Source organism: Passer domesticus, chromosome 3 (genome assembly GCF_036417665.1).
Source record: "Passer domesticus isolate bPasDom1 chromosome 3, bPasDom1.hap1, whole genome shotgun sequence".
Taxonomy (NCBI): Eukaryota; Metazoa; Chordata; class Aves; order Passeriformes; family Passeridae; genus Passer; species Passer domesticus.
The window spans coordinates 12,136,010-12,150,871 of record NC_087476.1 but is presented as its reverse complement, the minus strand read 5'-3'; the positions used below and the strand labels follow the sequence as shown (position 1 = coordinate 12,150,871).

At 37.4% G+C, this 14,862-nt stretch overlaps 3 long non-coding RNA genes across 6 annotated transcripts in view; 1 reads left to right on the top strand and 2 right to left on the bottom strand.

Moving 5' to 3' along the window:
• LOC135296002 (uncharacterized) overlaps positions 1–8,769 on the bottom strand; it is a 30,005-nt gene extending 21,236 nt beyond the window's left edge. The window contains exons 1-2 of one of the 3 annotated variants that reach the window (XR_010358047.1): positions 7,995–8,769; positions 7,178–7,336 (exon numbers count right to left, since the gene is read on the bottom strand). This is a non-coding gene — a long non-coding RNA (uncharacterized LOC135296002). The remainder of the gene's footprint in view (positions 1–7,177; positions 7,337–7,994) is intronic. The other 2 variants (XR_010358048.1, XR_010358046.1) reach the window with 2 other exon arrangements.
• LOC135296001 (uncharacterized) lies at positions 8,092–11,458 on the top strand. Of its 2 annotated transcripts, XR_010358045.1 has the most exons (4): positions 8,092–8,370; positions 8,651–8,917; positions 9,589–9,770; positions 11,101–11,458. It is a non-coding gene; the product is annotated as an uncharacterized LOC135296001 (long non-coding RNA). The 2 variants fall into 2 exon arrangements; XR_010358044.1 differs by lacking the exon at positions 9,589–9,770 and having other exon boundaries at positions 8,095–8,370; positions 11,101–11,446.
• A 2,013-nt stretch (positions 11,459–13,471) lies between these two features.
• On the bottom strand, positions 13,472–14,266 carry LOC135296003 (uncharacterized). Its single transcript, XR_010358049.1, has 3 exons — positions 14,132–14,266; positions 13,872–14,010; positions 13,472–13,552 (listed from the first exon to the last, which is right to left on the bottom strand). It is a non-coding gene; the product is annotated as an uncharacterized LOC135296003 (long non-coding RNA).
• Between the last annotated feature and the right edge of the window lie 596 nt (positions 14,267–14,862).

Genomic DNA, 14,862 nt, shown 5'->3' with positions numbered 1-14,862 from the left:
GAGTATTAACTATTATTATAAATCTCCCTTTCCTGAGATGCTATGCCACCCAGATCATTCAATAGCATTAATTTTCAATTCCATATAAAAAGGTCCCCTTCATGTTTGCAAACTGTAGAACTTGAAAATGCAATGCAGAAAAAGCTGCTTATTTTTTTAAGATGCTGAAAACACTTAATTACTCAATTACACTGTATTTTCAAAAACATCTTATAAATCATGAATGATTGTTGATAAAGGAATATAAAAAGTACCAAAACAGCAAGAATTTACTTGCCAAGGCGTCAGTGCTGATTGCCCACTAAACACAGAAGAATAGTTAAATTACAAATTGGAAAATGCCTAGATAAAGTTAATGGAGTTGGTGATTCTTTATTCTGATGTGAGGGTCAGACCAGGAACAGCTTCCAGCAGTGGATGGTCCAGTTATCAGGGATTCAAGTCATCTACCTCTATATTTAACTCATCTTGTGTATTTTATTATGATGTATATTTGCTTACAGAGGATATTTTCACTTGTTTTGTCTATAATTTTCACTTGTTTTGTATCTCTCTTTCAGTTTCAGAGAAAAATAAAGTAAATGGCAACAAAACTGGGCTTTATTGTTCCTGGTCCCTTGACATACAGATAATATTATCCATTTTGCAAGTCTATCCTGGATCAGTGGCTGAGCCTAGGGAATAAGTAGATCTCTAAATATAATATTATACAGAGATGTTTCATGAAGCACAACATTTATTTCATTCTGAAACAATGGGACACTAAGTCTTAACAGTACAACTGAATTTATAGATGTAAGTCAGGTTGAATTACAGATACAAAAAGAACAACTCCTGTTCTATTGTCAGCAGTGATTCTCTACACAGAGGCCAACTCTGACCTGATGGTTTCCTTTGATACGTGCATTTACCTGACAGTTATAAATCCTGACCCCTGCAGCACTGAGGTCTCCTCTTTAATTGGATAGAGGTTTGTTGTCACCAAAACTTAAAACAGTAGGCTTTGCCATGTTTCTTTCTTACTTTTAGATTTAAGAAAACAACTGTATTGTTACTAGCATTTCATTTGCTGAGGAAGAAAAAATTGATATTTTAGTTTCAGGTTGAAATCCAGCAGACACGGGTCTTTTAAGTGTACCTTCCAGTCCTTTCTGACTTTGAGACACATATAACTTCACAGCAAGGTGCAGGGAAAGCAGAAAGAAGCAAATGGCTAAAAGCCCAGAAAATCAGAAGAAAAGCCCCAAAATTGTCTTTGCCTGTCTATTTTATAAATATCCTTTGGGCAGCTGATAGATTTTCCAGACATTAAATTATCTTCTATTTGGTTTTATATGTATCTCTGAATGAGACAAATCTGTTCAGATTATGGCATTACCAAAAGCAACCTGTGTCAGAGTGCCATTTCTGTTGCTGAAAAGGTTGCTATTTTTTTACCTCTTTTCCTGAGTGTAAAAAAACCTGAATGACTGGTTGTAACTGCTGGATAGCAAAGCAGAACTATTTTTATTCATAATAGGCAGGCTGCTAAAGTGTATAATACTGAGAAGCTAAAAATATCCACATTTTATCTGTGTTCTTGTAATTTCCTCTAATTTAAGATAAAAAATAGTCAGAGTTCTCTTTTAGAATGAAATATGTCTGCAGTGCACAATGTTGCTCCAACAAGATCAAACCAACCACACTCTGACATCCACATGGTGCCATGGTGCTGGAAATAGGTTTTACAAATTTTCCTTGGATGTACCACCATGCTATTAGCAGTCTTTGTATCCTATTCCCAGAACCAGCTGTCCTGTAACTCTCTTGAAGTCTCTGGACTGCACACATTTCCCCCATGTCTGCAGCTGAGACTCCACAAGCAGAGACTGCTGAAGTTTGAAGATAACAGTAAAAGCCTGACACACAGGTTTTAAATTGGTTGGCTGGTTCCCCCTTTAAAAACTGGAACATCTAAAATATTAAATGTGTTTTCCAAGATATTTCTAGGTAAATGCAAAAACTGATTTAAATTTGAAGCAAAAGTACAGAAAAAAAGTGAAAAGCAAAATGGTAAATAGTTCTGCTTTTGTCCCTATTTTCTGGCAAGCTAGATACATATATTATACACCACACTCAGGTATCCTAGTAAAAGAACCTCAAACTAAAACAAATTACTGTGTGTTCTTCTCTAACAGGTCAGTGCTGTGAGAGATGAGTTTAGAGCTGCCAGATAGGGGTTTATACAGCTAGCCATTGCCCTTGCAGGCTGATTTTACTCAGCCTGTCTACAGACCCCATTCCTTCTTTTGAAGGCCATTCAATGAAGGAACTTGTTGAGCTTCTTTGCCTGGTTTGGGTGATACATCATTGCAAAGGACACATTTTTCCAGAAGTGTGTGAGCCAGCTACTTCACAAACATCTGAAAGCCCTGAGATGTTTCATGTAAACTGTGAGGTAAAGCACAAAGCAAACCTTATGCAGAGAAATGGTCACAGCATTGAGTCCCTGAGACTTGTAGCAAGAGTAGGTTTGAAATTCTGCAAAGATGCCAGCAATATGGACTCTCATCTGAAGTTAGCTTTGAATTTTACTTAAAGGCTGATTTTCTATGTGCTTTATGTTAAACAAAGCCTTATATTATCATAACTCATTTAAAGCAGACATTATCTGAATTTTTTGTTCTCACTGTTTGGTCGAAAGTGCAATGAGAAGTAGCAACATGAGATTAGACAGAGATGAACAAGAATGTGGAAAAATGGTATGAGCTGAAGGATGGTGAATAGTGTATCTTTTAATTGTCTAGGAATTGTCTACCAATAACGTTTACTCTGAGTTCCAGTAAGAGGGTTGTGACACAGATGTTGGCCAGTATATGTGGCACAGAAATACTCTACTGTACTCCTGCATATCAACTGAATTAATGGAGAAATAAATTCCTCTTTATGTTATACAGGAGGATAAACAGGAGTCAAGTGACTTAGCCAGGGCCATGATACATAAGTCCAAACTCAGGATTATTACCTAAGTTGTCAAGTACAAGAGTTGCACAGATGCCAGGGGAATTGTCCTCTTACACGAAAAAATAGTGGTGTAATACTAAAGAGCATAAGAGGGATCATAGTAACACTTTTGCCTCTGTTATTTGAGCACTTGGTATTGAAAACTTAATAATAGTAAAAAGAGTGGATTAATAAAACTAATGGAATATTTATGAAAAAAAATCATAAAAATAACTCCACACTTCATCTTGAGGCAGCCTTGCCTTGAACCCCGTGTGAAGTGTTGGGCATCACAGTATCAGAAAAATATTAAGCTATTAGAGAGTAGCCAAAGGAGGGCAATGAGGATGGGACAGAGTCTGGAGAGGAAGCTGTGTGAGGCTGTTCAGCCCGGAGGAGACTGAGGGCAGAGCTCACTGCAGTCACAGCTTCTTGTGAGGGGAAGAGGAGGGGCAGGCACTGATCTCTGCTCTGTGGTGACAGTGACACGACCAAAAAAGCCAGCATGAAGTGAGAGAGGGCAGGTTTAGGCTGGGAATCAGGAAGAAGGTTTTCACCCAGAGAGTGGTTGGGCACTGGAGCAGGCTCCTCAGGGGAGTGACTGGCAGAGCTCAGTAAGTGTTTGGAAAATGCTCTCAGGCACACGATGTGGCTTTTGGGGTGCCCTGTGTAGGGCCAGGAGTTGAACTTCAATGATCTTTCTGTGCCCTTTCCAACCCAGAATATTTTATGAATATTTTATGACCATGTGTAGTTTAATTGGAGTGTGTCAATATTCTCCAGAGTTGGTATAAATCTGTAAAGAAAGGCAAACAAAAACAAGCAGGTGCACAAGAATAAAAAGTTCCTTTCCTCAACAAGAGTATGAGAATCCTTCCAGTGCTGATAATTCCACACAAAATTCAGGCGATGAGTGATGAGAGTAAAGGTGTTTGAGTGGGCAGAGGAGATGGCAGTGGGCTGGCACAACAAGAAGTCCAACAAACACAAAGGCATATTGAAAGAAAATGCCAGAGTGCACTGAGAGCAATTCTATAGCCCCACTAGCATTTAGAAGATATTGACAACTCCTTCATTCATCAGGGTAAAAAAACACAGCTGTGCTAGTCATCTGTACAGGGTCCTCTATATTTTGGTGTTCTCAATTACCTAAATTGTGCTGCAATGAATTATATTTCATGCACTTGATCATTTGGATCCATTTGTTCAAATACTGTCCTGGCTTATATGATACACTTCCTTTTTAACAGGGAGTGGCATTGGGCTTATGTTGTTCTGAAAAATAATGGTAATACAAATAGACCATTTATGTCCTTTTGAAATTTATTCTTTTATATAGAGTACAGTGCTGAAGGATGAAACATGATGTAAAGGTATAGAAAAGATGTGAGGTCTGCTTCTATCTCTGCCACTGTGTTTTTGCACCATGAGGGGAGGTTATATATTATAACTCTCAACAGATCAGGTAAGCTATAGTCTTTGCTGTTTGCAGAACTGGAACAGGGCATCACAAGATCTGAAGCCAAATTTTGTACTTTATAGACACTCAGGGATTCAGTTCTGCATGTCTGATCTGCCCCATTCAAAATGGGAAGATGTTAAGACATTAAATGCTTCAGCACTAAGGAGCAGAAATTAAAACAACTTTTTTCCTAATATAAGTGCTCCTATAAATTTAGCATCTCTAGTGCTTTGTATACCAAAGGCAGACTGTTAGATTTTTTCTATGAACTTATGAACTGATTATGAAATACTATCTAAAAAACCCAGCATTGATGCAAAGGTAATTCAAAGATCCCTGCTGTGAAATAGTCTAGTACTTGGCTTGTTAACCTTTTCCAGAATTATCATCTCTGAAGTATGTGACTGTACGAGGTAGTAAAGACAAACTGTCCTGTTTAGGATCAGAATCTTTCATGAAAAATGTGAGGTAGAAATTTCTGTCTGATTCAATGGCTTCTCTCTTTCAGAGTCTCTTTTGGCCTTTGTTTCTAGAAAGGACTTGAAAGAGGAGCACTTGTTAAACAGCACAGAAAATCTTAGACAGCTGAAGTTAATGCAAATGTACCTGTTTGTACTTTGAAATTAAACACCTGAAACTTAAAATGGAAATTCATGTTTAAACACTAAATATAATAATGATACCTTCAGCAGTATCTCCATAGCTAACATTTTTGTCAGTATGGCCCAGGTTTGCTAATCATTTTACCTTCCGGTTGTGAGTATATCAGAAATAATACCTAACTATCAACTTGAAAGACTGTGAATGGCTTTTTTATGGCTTTCACTTGATTTCTCAATGGTCTTGTGACTTTGGAGTCTTGTAACTCAGAATAAAGATACAGGAAGTCTAGAAAGTAAATCTGGCGTCAATACCAGTTACAGAATTTTATGTACAGTAGTAACCAAAGTCCTGGCCAGTTTTGCATAGATTTTTCAAAGGGCCAAGCAGCCATATACTCAAAATAATAACAACAGCAACAACAACATCATTCCAGTCTCATAATTTAACTTGAAATCAATACTCACTTTTTTTCATTTTCAGTTTTTTTTTTTATTCCACATTCTGCTTCATATGAATTTTTCAGGTGAATGTACTTCTCTTGGCTACCATTTGTGCTAGTCATTCAATTAGCAAAAACTCTTTCACATACAGTTTTTGTCAATGCAAGTACATGTTTTCAACTCCAGTTTTGTGTTTGAGAGTTTATGAAAGTGTTGCCAGAACTCTGTATAAAATATTTAATCACTGAGAGTATCAAAATAAAATTGATTCTCTGTTGGGGTGTTATTAACATTAATGCTCCTGAGCTAAAAGGAGATGCTATGGGACATATTTTCACAGTGAGCTAGTTGGCATTTTAATCTTGCAGTCACACTGAGTATAATTGGAGACAGGTGGCTAAAGCTCCACATTCTACTTAAAAAACATTATGTTCTCTCCATTCAGATATGCCTAACAAAGCCCCAAATTCATCCTGTTATATTTTGCCAGCTGAACTTTGCAGAATGGAAGATGACATAGGCTGTAAAACCTGTGCATTAATTTAGCTAAGCCCATGTGGATTTCAGGTAGTTTAAGATCACACGATGCATGGTTCCAGTATTATGTAGCATAGATTTTTACACCAGAAAACACCACAATGACCATCTATTCTGACCTATCTTTTTCCTGACTGTAGCATTTCAGACATATTTGCAGTGAAGAGGTGATTACTTCATCTTGCAGAAGAAAAGCTGATTCTGGGGAAGACAGTATTTTGCTCAGAAACTAGATTTGTATTTTACAAAGTGGATAATTAAAAATGAAGCATGTATAAGATGATACATAAGAGCATCATCTTATGACACATAATATGATATTAGACAGATTACCGTATAGCCAAAATCTGCATGCTTTGGCACTGGAAATGATTATGCATTGATGTCTCAGATGCAGCATTATGACATTAAGCCTCTAACACTGCTCCCTGGCAGACAGCATGGAATACTGATCTGTTCCAAGAAGGTGATTCTTATGTTCTTAACGTTAAAAAAGGCCTCAAAATCAGACATGTGGATGAAGAATACTTCCTGTCCTGTGAAACAACATCTAAAAACTGTTGGTGCATTAGAAGATTTTGGTGCAATATTTGCCAATCTTTGAATTCTGTGATAGACATTTTTAAAATTACTTAACAAGAGAGACCATGTCATGTACATTATTGTTAGACTTAAGCCATCTGTTTCTCATAGAAGCCATCTGAGAGGCATAAAGCCAGGCTTAAATAATTTAAATCTCAAACATGTGAAAAAATACTTGCATTTTAAAATCTAACATATTTGCTTACAAAAACGTGCTTTCAATAACACAACTTTGTGGACTGGACATGTCTAATAACTGGGCATTCATTTACAAGGCTGCTGAGACCTCTTCTACCTGTCCTAGAAAACTTACATTTGTTTTAGTTGGCTGAAAAACTCACTGCAGGGATCTACCTTTAAAACAGCATAAAAATACTGCTCCCAACTTTTATATTACAAACTATGGTCTAAAGCACTTATCCTGAAGAAAAGAGATCTGTTGAATTCCCTTTTCAGCCTTGAAGAGATTTAAGCCCAGAATACTTCCATGGCTGGTAGCAATCCTAACCAAAAGCCTATTGTTTGGGTCAGGTGAGGAGAAGCATTTAGACAATTATAGCCCAAATCTTACCAGCAAGGTCTGCAATGAGGTACAAGGTGTGCTTGGAGCCTCCTTTCTGACTCTCACTGTGAGTGGGTGGTGAGGCTGCATTCCAGAGCAGTTGGTTAGTTCACAGTTGTCCTATTGCAATCTGATGTCCCTCTGTGCAGTAACACAATTTTTTCTCCTCTGTCACATATAAGTAAATCATTTTTAGTTAGAGTAAGGCAAGATAATCCTCTCTGGTTTTTTTTTTTCATTTCAGAATCACCTGAGGGAAGCATAGTCTTTAATAGACAGAGTTGGGCCTTTGAAATTTTTCAGGGCTAATAAAGGTATTGAACTAACCAATATTCTTTTCAAGTAAATGATCTTTGAAATAATTAGTATATCTTCAAACACGATAGCCAACAGTCATTTAAAACAAACCCAAATACTTTCTCTTCCTTATGCCATTACTACATGATAGAAGAGAACAGATTCCAGTTTTTAGTCAGCTGAAAAACCTCACTGCAGGGATCTACCTTTAAAACAGCATAAATATACTGGTCCCAACTTTTATATTACAAACCATGATCCATTTTTTTGAGTGGCTGGACAGTATTTGTCAGGCACTTCTGACTTTGTGAAAAGGGGTCATATCTGTAATAGAACAAAAAATATGGTGCTGAACTGCTGGCAGAGTCCATGGCAAAACTGTGGTCAGTGTAAACTCATGTGCTTTCCAAACACCACTTGGTCACTGCTCAAGGGTGAGGAGGGACTGAGGAGAGTCCAAAAGGATGCAATTATCCTGCTTTGGCAAGGAGGGACTAAGCATAATTGAATATGAGGCACCCAGTGCTACCTGCCCTGTCTTCCTGTTGTGAAAATGCAGGTGTGTTGTTGTCTTACTGTAAAACTTGCCTACTTTCTCTGTGATTTCTCACAGGCACCACCTCATAGCCAGCTAGCTCCTTCCTCCTCAGCACAGCCAACTGACTCCAACCCTCTCCCAACTTGCTAGCCCACCCTTTTATAACACTCAGCCCCACTGGATATACCTGTGGCCTATTAAGGGCAGGCCTGTTCCTAATTCTTGGTAATTAGTACATCTGCAGCTCCCCAGGGGTGAGATTGCCTTTAGCACTATCTATTATTATTCTATAATCCATTCTCCCAGTGCTGGGCGCCTGTAGCAGGACCAGGGTCTGCAAGGCCTCCTTGGAGGCCAGAAGCCTGAGGTAGGAAATGCCAAGTCATCATGACTGGGCCTTAGAAGCCCCTCTCTTCCACTTTCAGACCCTGTTTATATCTCTGTAAGCCTATAGGTCACTTTCCCCTGATCCTTACTATTGGACAATTTCCAAAACCCCTGTAGGGTATAAAACCCCCTACTTCTTCCTGGTTTGGCAGAAGAAGCTGTCACTGAGAACCTTTGTGGGGGACACCAATAAACAATTCCTGCAGAATCTTATACAGCTTTTCTCTTCTCTCTCCCTGCATCTGCTGCTGTGGCACCAGCAAGCTAAAGAGCTGAAATCTCAAAGAGCTGATAATCATTGAGAGCTGAAATCACTATAGCTTGCTTAAGGTTGCCTGCGGCTGGGAGCTGCTTGGTAATTCAGACGCTGTGCTGAGAGCCTCCCTGAACTATCCTGGCCAAGGCACCCACCGGGCATAGCCCGTGTGGAAACCACCCCAATAGGTGCCTACACTGGACAGATTTCTTGCAAGGTGGCCAAGATTCATAATTCCAGATACGTGATTCCTGTGAGTCTGTGGTCTTTGGTAAGTCTAGCGCAAGTTCAGCACAGTGAACAGCTCTGTTCCAGGAGTGAGGGTGAGCTTTGCAAGGTGACACAAGGCCTTGTGCTTTCGTGTATCATTCAACTCGGCTGTTGACAAAAATCTTGCTCTAGTCCTTTTATGTTGAGAAATGATGATTAGCACCAATTATCTGAAATTGGTGGATTTATGTACTGATTAAAGCACTGCTCAGTATATCACTAATGAAAGCCTTCTTCAGCAAATTGACTAAAGCAATGTTTTCAAGCTTCCTAAGGATCTACAATGAAAAACCAACCAAACAAAAGTCAATTAGTTTTAACCCTCACTGGAAGTTCTTTTATCTTAAAACTTGCTTACTGTAAGCAAGTAATCTATGCAGTAATAAACAGATAGTTCCTTAGTAAATTTATTTCAAAACTATTTGTATATACTCAATGTACCAGTCCCAAGGCTTTCATAAAACATATACAGAAATACATTCTAAGGAATACATATGGTTTTTGACTTCACAGAGGTCAAAACTGAGGCTAACTATCTGATAATGGTTTACTTTTAATGAAAAATATGCAATATAAAAATATATATCCATATATATACTTAGTTTGGAAATTAAGGGGAACAAATAAGACTTGCTTTGATGTGAAAAACAACATATGCATTTTATCTCCTAGACAAACTACATATGATCTTGAGAGTCTTTGAAGCTCTGTAATAGTCAGAGCACAATTTGTAGCTGTTCTGCCAGCCATCAAGTACTTTCCCACAGAGATGCTAGAAGGCCTGGCTTACATATTCCTGTGCTACACATGGAGTGGGCAACGATGTCCTGCACTTGGCAAACCCAACAGATGAGGTGTGTCACACAGGAAAGGAAGACTAAGATCTCCTTTAGAAAAGGAATTCTGCTCCCATTGATTTGAAATGTTTAATTTGGATGATGCATTTTGACTTCATAATATTGAATTATATGTATATAAAAATATATATTTTATATAAAAATTATATACAATATTTCATCTAGTCTGCCCCTTCCCCCAAATGTTTTAAAACTAAAGAAGAGATGGTAATTTTTAAAATTATCAAATGTTGAAAAAAACATATTCCATTGAAACACATACCCATTTGAAATCTGGCACAACTCTACTTTGATTAAAGAAATGGTGCACCAAATGAATGATCATTTAGATCCCAGCATCTAGCTGATTTAAATCAGATCTAGTCAAAATTGTAGTGCTATAAACTGTCCATCTTCCTTCAATCATAAAATGTAAATAATTACCTATGTCCCATTTTAAGAATTGAAAGTTGATAGAAAGAGGATTTAAAAAAATCTTTTTTATTTTATACTCTCTTAAAGATCAGGAAGGATGTGTTATTTCATTTTTGAAAAATGAAACAATGCCAGCTCAAAGCTTATGTTTAACAGGAACACTTTCACAATGCAGCAAATACAGTGACAACAGTCTCCTTTCTCTGAACTTTATTGAATTATGTTTCAAAATTCTGATAAACAGAGTTTGTCTTCATTCTAACCTTTGATTTGAGAATATAAAACAAAAATAAAATCTTTCTGTGAGCCTGGGTCCTAACTTGCTATTCTCCTCTAAGAATGTATGTAAGCTCCTACTCACAAAACAAAAATAATCTTGACCACTGTCCCGTTTGTGAACTTAGTTTCTTCCATTAAAGTTCTTAAGAAATTCAATTAAAAGTAACCCATATATTCTAATTTTCTAGTGCTATAGGATGTATAGGATGAAAATATTAATAAAAAGATTATTATCAGACTGGTTAACAGAATTCAGTTTGTGATTTCCAGGTTTACATCACACACGCGTTCTCATTTAATAAGCTTCAAGTTCCCAATCAGTTTTTATAAATATACCATTACCTGTCCTACTATATTTTGGGATCCTTACCGACTTTATGACAGGCTATGTGAACAATCTCATCTACATAAATTTTTCTTATATCCATGCTATTCACATGAGACCGTGGCTAACACTGTTAGAAATGACACCATCTAAAGAAGCTTTATTATGTTTATACTTATAAGAAATTTGCAGCCAGTGATGCTATCTTAAGAGGTTTAATTATGTTTTACATTCATTAGAGTTCTGCAAAGCTAGCTCTTCTCCAATTACTAGCAATTTACAACTTTTATTATTCTTTTTTTCATCTAGAGGTCTGTCTCATCAAGGTCAAAGCCCTTGCAGAGTCCCACTGTTCAGCCAGTTCCCCAGAGGTGTCTCTAGATGAACATTTGGATAAGTTCTGTAGCTTAGAAAAAAACAGAGCCAGCTTTTGAACCCCCGAGATTTTCTCATAAGTGCAAACAACGTGTTAATACTGCTTATATGTGAAGAGTTTCTACAGAAACTATTTTCAATCTTTAATGCTGCTACACAACAAATAAACAGAACATGATACTGCACACAGTGTTGCTACATATCCTTTTAAATTTCTTCATGATTGCCGATTATTTCTGTAGTGTTATATAACTAGCATTACAAGTCTGGAACCCTATGATTCTGTAACAGCTTCAGTGTGTGCCACGTTTCCAATAATCCCCTTCTCCCTCCCGCTTGTGATGTGAGAACACCTGTGTGATAAATATATTATAGGCAGAGAAATTGTTCAGAGGAACAACAATATCAGAGTTATGCAATCCAGTAACTTTCCTCAGGACACCAGTGATTATTCTGTCCTCATTCTGGGGACTGCTGGGCTGACAACAACAGTAACAGTAATAATAATTAAACCTGCACTTTAATTTGCAGGAGATGATACAGAAATGTAGAAAGAAGAAAGATTAAAGGAAGAAAGTTTTAAAAAATTGTCAAAATATTTATTTTCTATGTTCTGAGTATGTTTGGCCAGAACCAGCATTGTCTCAGTTTAACATTAGGAAGGAACTCCAGAATCACATACTCATATTAGGAGGAGACACTAGAAAAAGTAGTTGTCATAGGCAAAAACCTCGGCATTCAGAATAAAAATTATGAGGTTTTTTCAGTTTTTTGATTTATACTAAAGCATCTTTCTTTTTCAAGTAGCAAAATCCTTGATGTCAGAGTCCTCATCTAATGGGTATTAATAACATTTTACACAATATTACTTAAAAAATATACATCTGAGGCCTTTCAGGGAAAAAAAAGCCTCAATTGTTTCCTATGGATCTGGAATTTCTTTACAAATACCTAAGCAATTCTGGAGTAAAAGTAAGAAAAATTGAGTTTAATACCAAATTAAGAGCTGAGGGACTGAGAACAGTTAGCTGTGATTCCTGGAGGAGGTATTTTAAGCTTAAGGTGCATTAAAGACAACACATATTATTACCAGCTTTTTCTATATTCAGAGTTTCTAAGGAAGTATTTCTGCCCCATGTCTTATTTTTATATAGAATAAATGTACTGACAAAGATAAAGCCCTCAGTGAGTGCAATCAAATTATCCAGAAAAATGCAGTTGCAGCTAATCCATCAGTCATGACACACACTGGAACTTGTGGCAATCTCCTGTCATGGAAGGAACATCCCTGCCCCTACTCTGGCCAAAGAATTGAAAGAAAATTAAAAGTCAAAGCTCTAGACTATTAAAATATCTAGTAGTAGAATTATTTGGGGTATGTCTACTGCAATAAATTGTCAAAACTCACACTGAGTACTACTTATGGTGAATTATTTAATAGGTTTTACTCAAGTGTGTGGTCAGAAGGTCAACTCATGTCAAAAGTTTCACAGACTCTTTAGGCTGAGCTCTCAAAACCTGGGATAGTCAGCTGTAGGAAACTGCATAGTGCAAGAACACTGATTATACTTGTAGTCACCCAGGGAGCTGGGGTTTAGAGGTGGCTGCTCCTCTGAAGAGGAAACTCCTTTTGTTGCAAATATGTCACCACCAGAGGCTGCAGCCTGTAGCCTTCCCTTGCTAATTGCTGACCTAAGCAAGTGCTGCCCTTTGGAGAGGCTGGAAAAAGAAACAGCTCTTTGCTAGCTCAGCTTATTTGGACTGCAGCAGTGGAGGAGCCATTCATAGGACAGGGAGGAGATTCCCACAGGGTCTGGGTCAAGGCAGTAACTTGTCACACTAATTGGGGTCTTCCCCTAGCACTCAATCACTTCAGCTCACTCAAAGGTTATAGTCTCTTGTCTGAAGCAAAGTTCAGATAAAAAAGTGCAAGACAGATTTTATTTCCCTCTGTCCTTTTTAAATTTTTCTTTCTTTTTTTTTTTTTTTTTTTTTTGATAGGTATAAGAAATTTAAAAGAATAGCTTGGGTTTTTTCCTAGAAATTTCCAGAAAAAATATTTCTTCATTGCAAATTAGTTGTGTGAATACATTCAACATACAGCAGCTCTGCTTTTGTAAATTAGGATCATTTTCTACAGATAATGTGGATGTTTCCATAACTAAATTGTGGAGAATACTATAAAGTTGACACTAAACATGGTCTCAGAGGTCTCTTACATGAGATTTTCTGTTAAAAATATACTACCCAAGATTTTATTTTTCTTCTACATCATTATAATAGATGAGATTGAATTATCAGGAAGGAATAAATACAACAAAATCCAGCTGCTTGTTTACTGAAAACTAGTAACTTGAATGATGTAACTCTTCAGGGGTTCACAGAGCTGCAAGAGAAAAATTACAGTTATGGAAGTGCATTTTTTATTTCTTCCACATAAATAAACTAGGATTCAATCCCTGCCACCTTGTAACTTCTCTGGCTTGGGGGAAACTACAAATGATAAAAACAGAGGAAAAAGTGGAGAAACATAAATCAGATTAATAGACTTTATGTACTGTAGGCAAAGAGAGAAGCATGAAAAAAACCAGATAGAATAAATGCTATTAATTTTATTTTTAATTTAGTACAATGTGTTATAAGATATAGGAGTGACAAGAAAAATATAGATGAAAGCAGTAGGGAGAGGAGGATTCCTCACACACCTGATTGATTGAGGTGTCTTTCAGTGTAATCCTCTCACTGTGATCATGCTGGAGACCAGAGGTATCCTAAATGCATTTTGTTCTGTAAATGATGTCCTGATCCATCCCACTTTCATATTTTCCATAAAAACCACTTAATCTAGGGGAAAAAAAAATCAATCTGAAACATGCTGGCCTTAATTTGGTGAACTTCAGTATGTAATCAGGCCTCTGACTCAAATCACGTCCTCCAACAGTTTCCTCCTGATTGGGGATATTACCTGAATGAGTCCTGGTGAGCCTTTTCCTTTTTCAATCAAGCCTTCATGGCAGTTGTATGCAGCCTTTTTCCCCAAATGCCACCCCCCACGCCCCATTTTCCCCCCTTTTCCCCATTAGTATGTTCCTTTGGGTGTTCAGCTGCTGGAAATCTCTCGTGTTTGTCTAAGGACCCCCTGCAGGGATGGAAGGGGGGCACACAGGAACTCACAGGGACATTTATGCAAGAGGATTTCCAGGGAGTCATAGAGGAGGGTAAACATCTAATGAAGGCTCTTCCTGTGGCTGTCTCCAGGCAGGTGAGGGAGGAAAGATGGTTATCTCAGGGTCAGGAACCGCCTTTTGAAGAGAACTTTCTCTGTGTGGTCATCAATTCTGTGATGTCTGAATTACTCCAGGAGTGTGCTTTTTCTCATTTGAGACATCTGTTAGACTAGATGAATCATCAACAGATATGTCTGTTTCTTTCTACTACATTTAAAGGTAAATCTGTTTGGACTTCAATATTCAATAGCAGATTTTTTTTGTTGTTATTGTTGGTAAGACCTTGACTGATTTATGAGTTAGCTGGTGATTTGAAGAATGAAAAGTGTAACTAAAACTGAGTTAAACATGGCAATCAGTTTTTAAATATTGTAAAGTCAAGTCTGTTTTGTCCATGACAGTCACTGATGAGTGATTTATCCCTGCCATAATCTCTACCCATGAGTCTTTTGTTATATTTTCTCCCCCC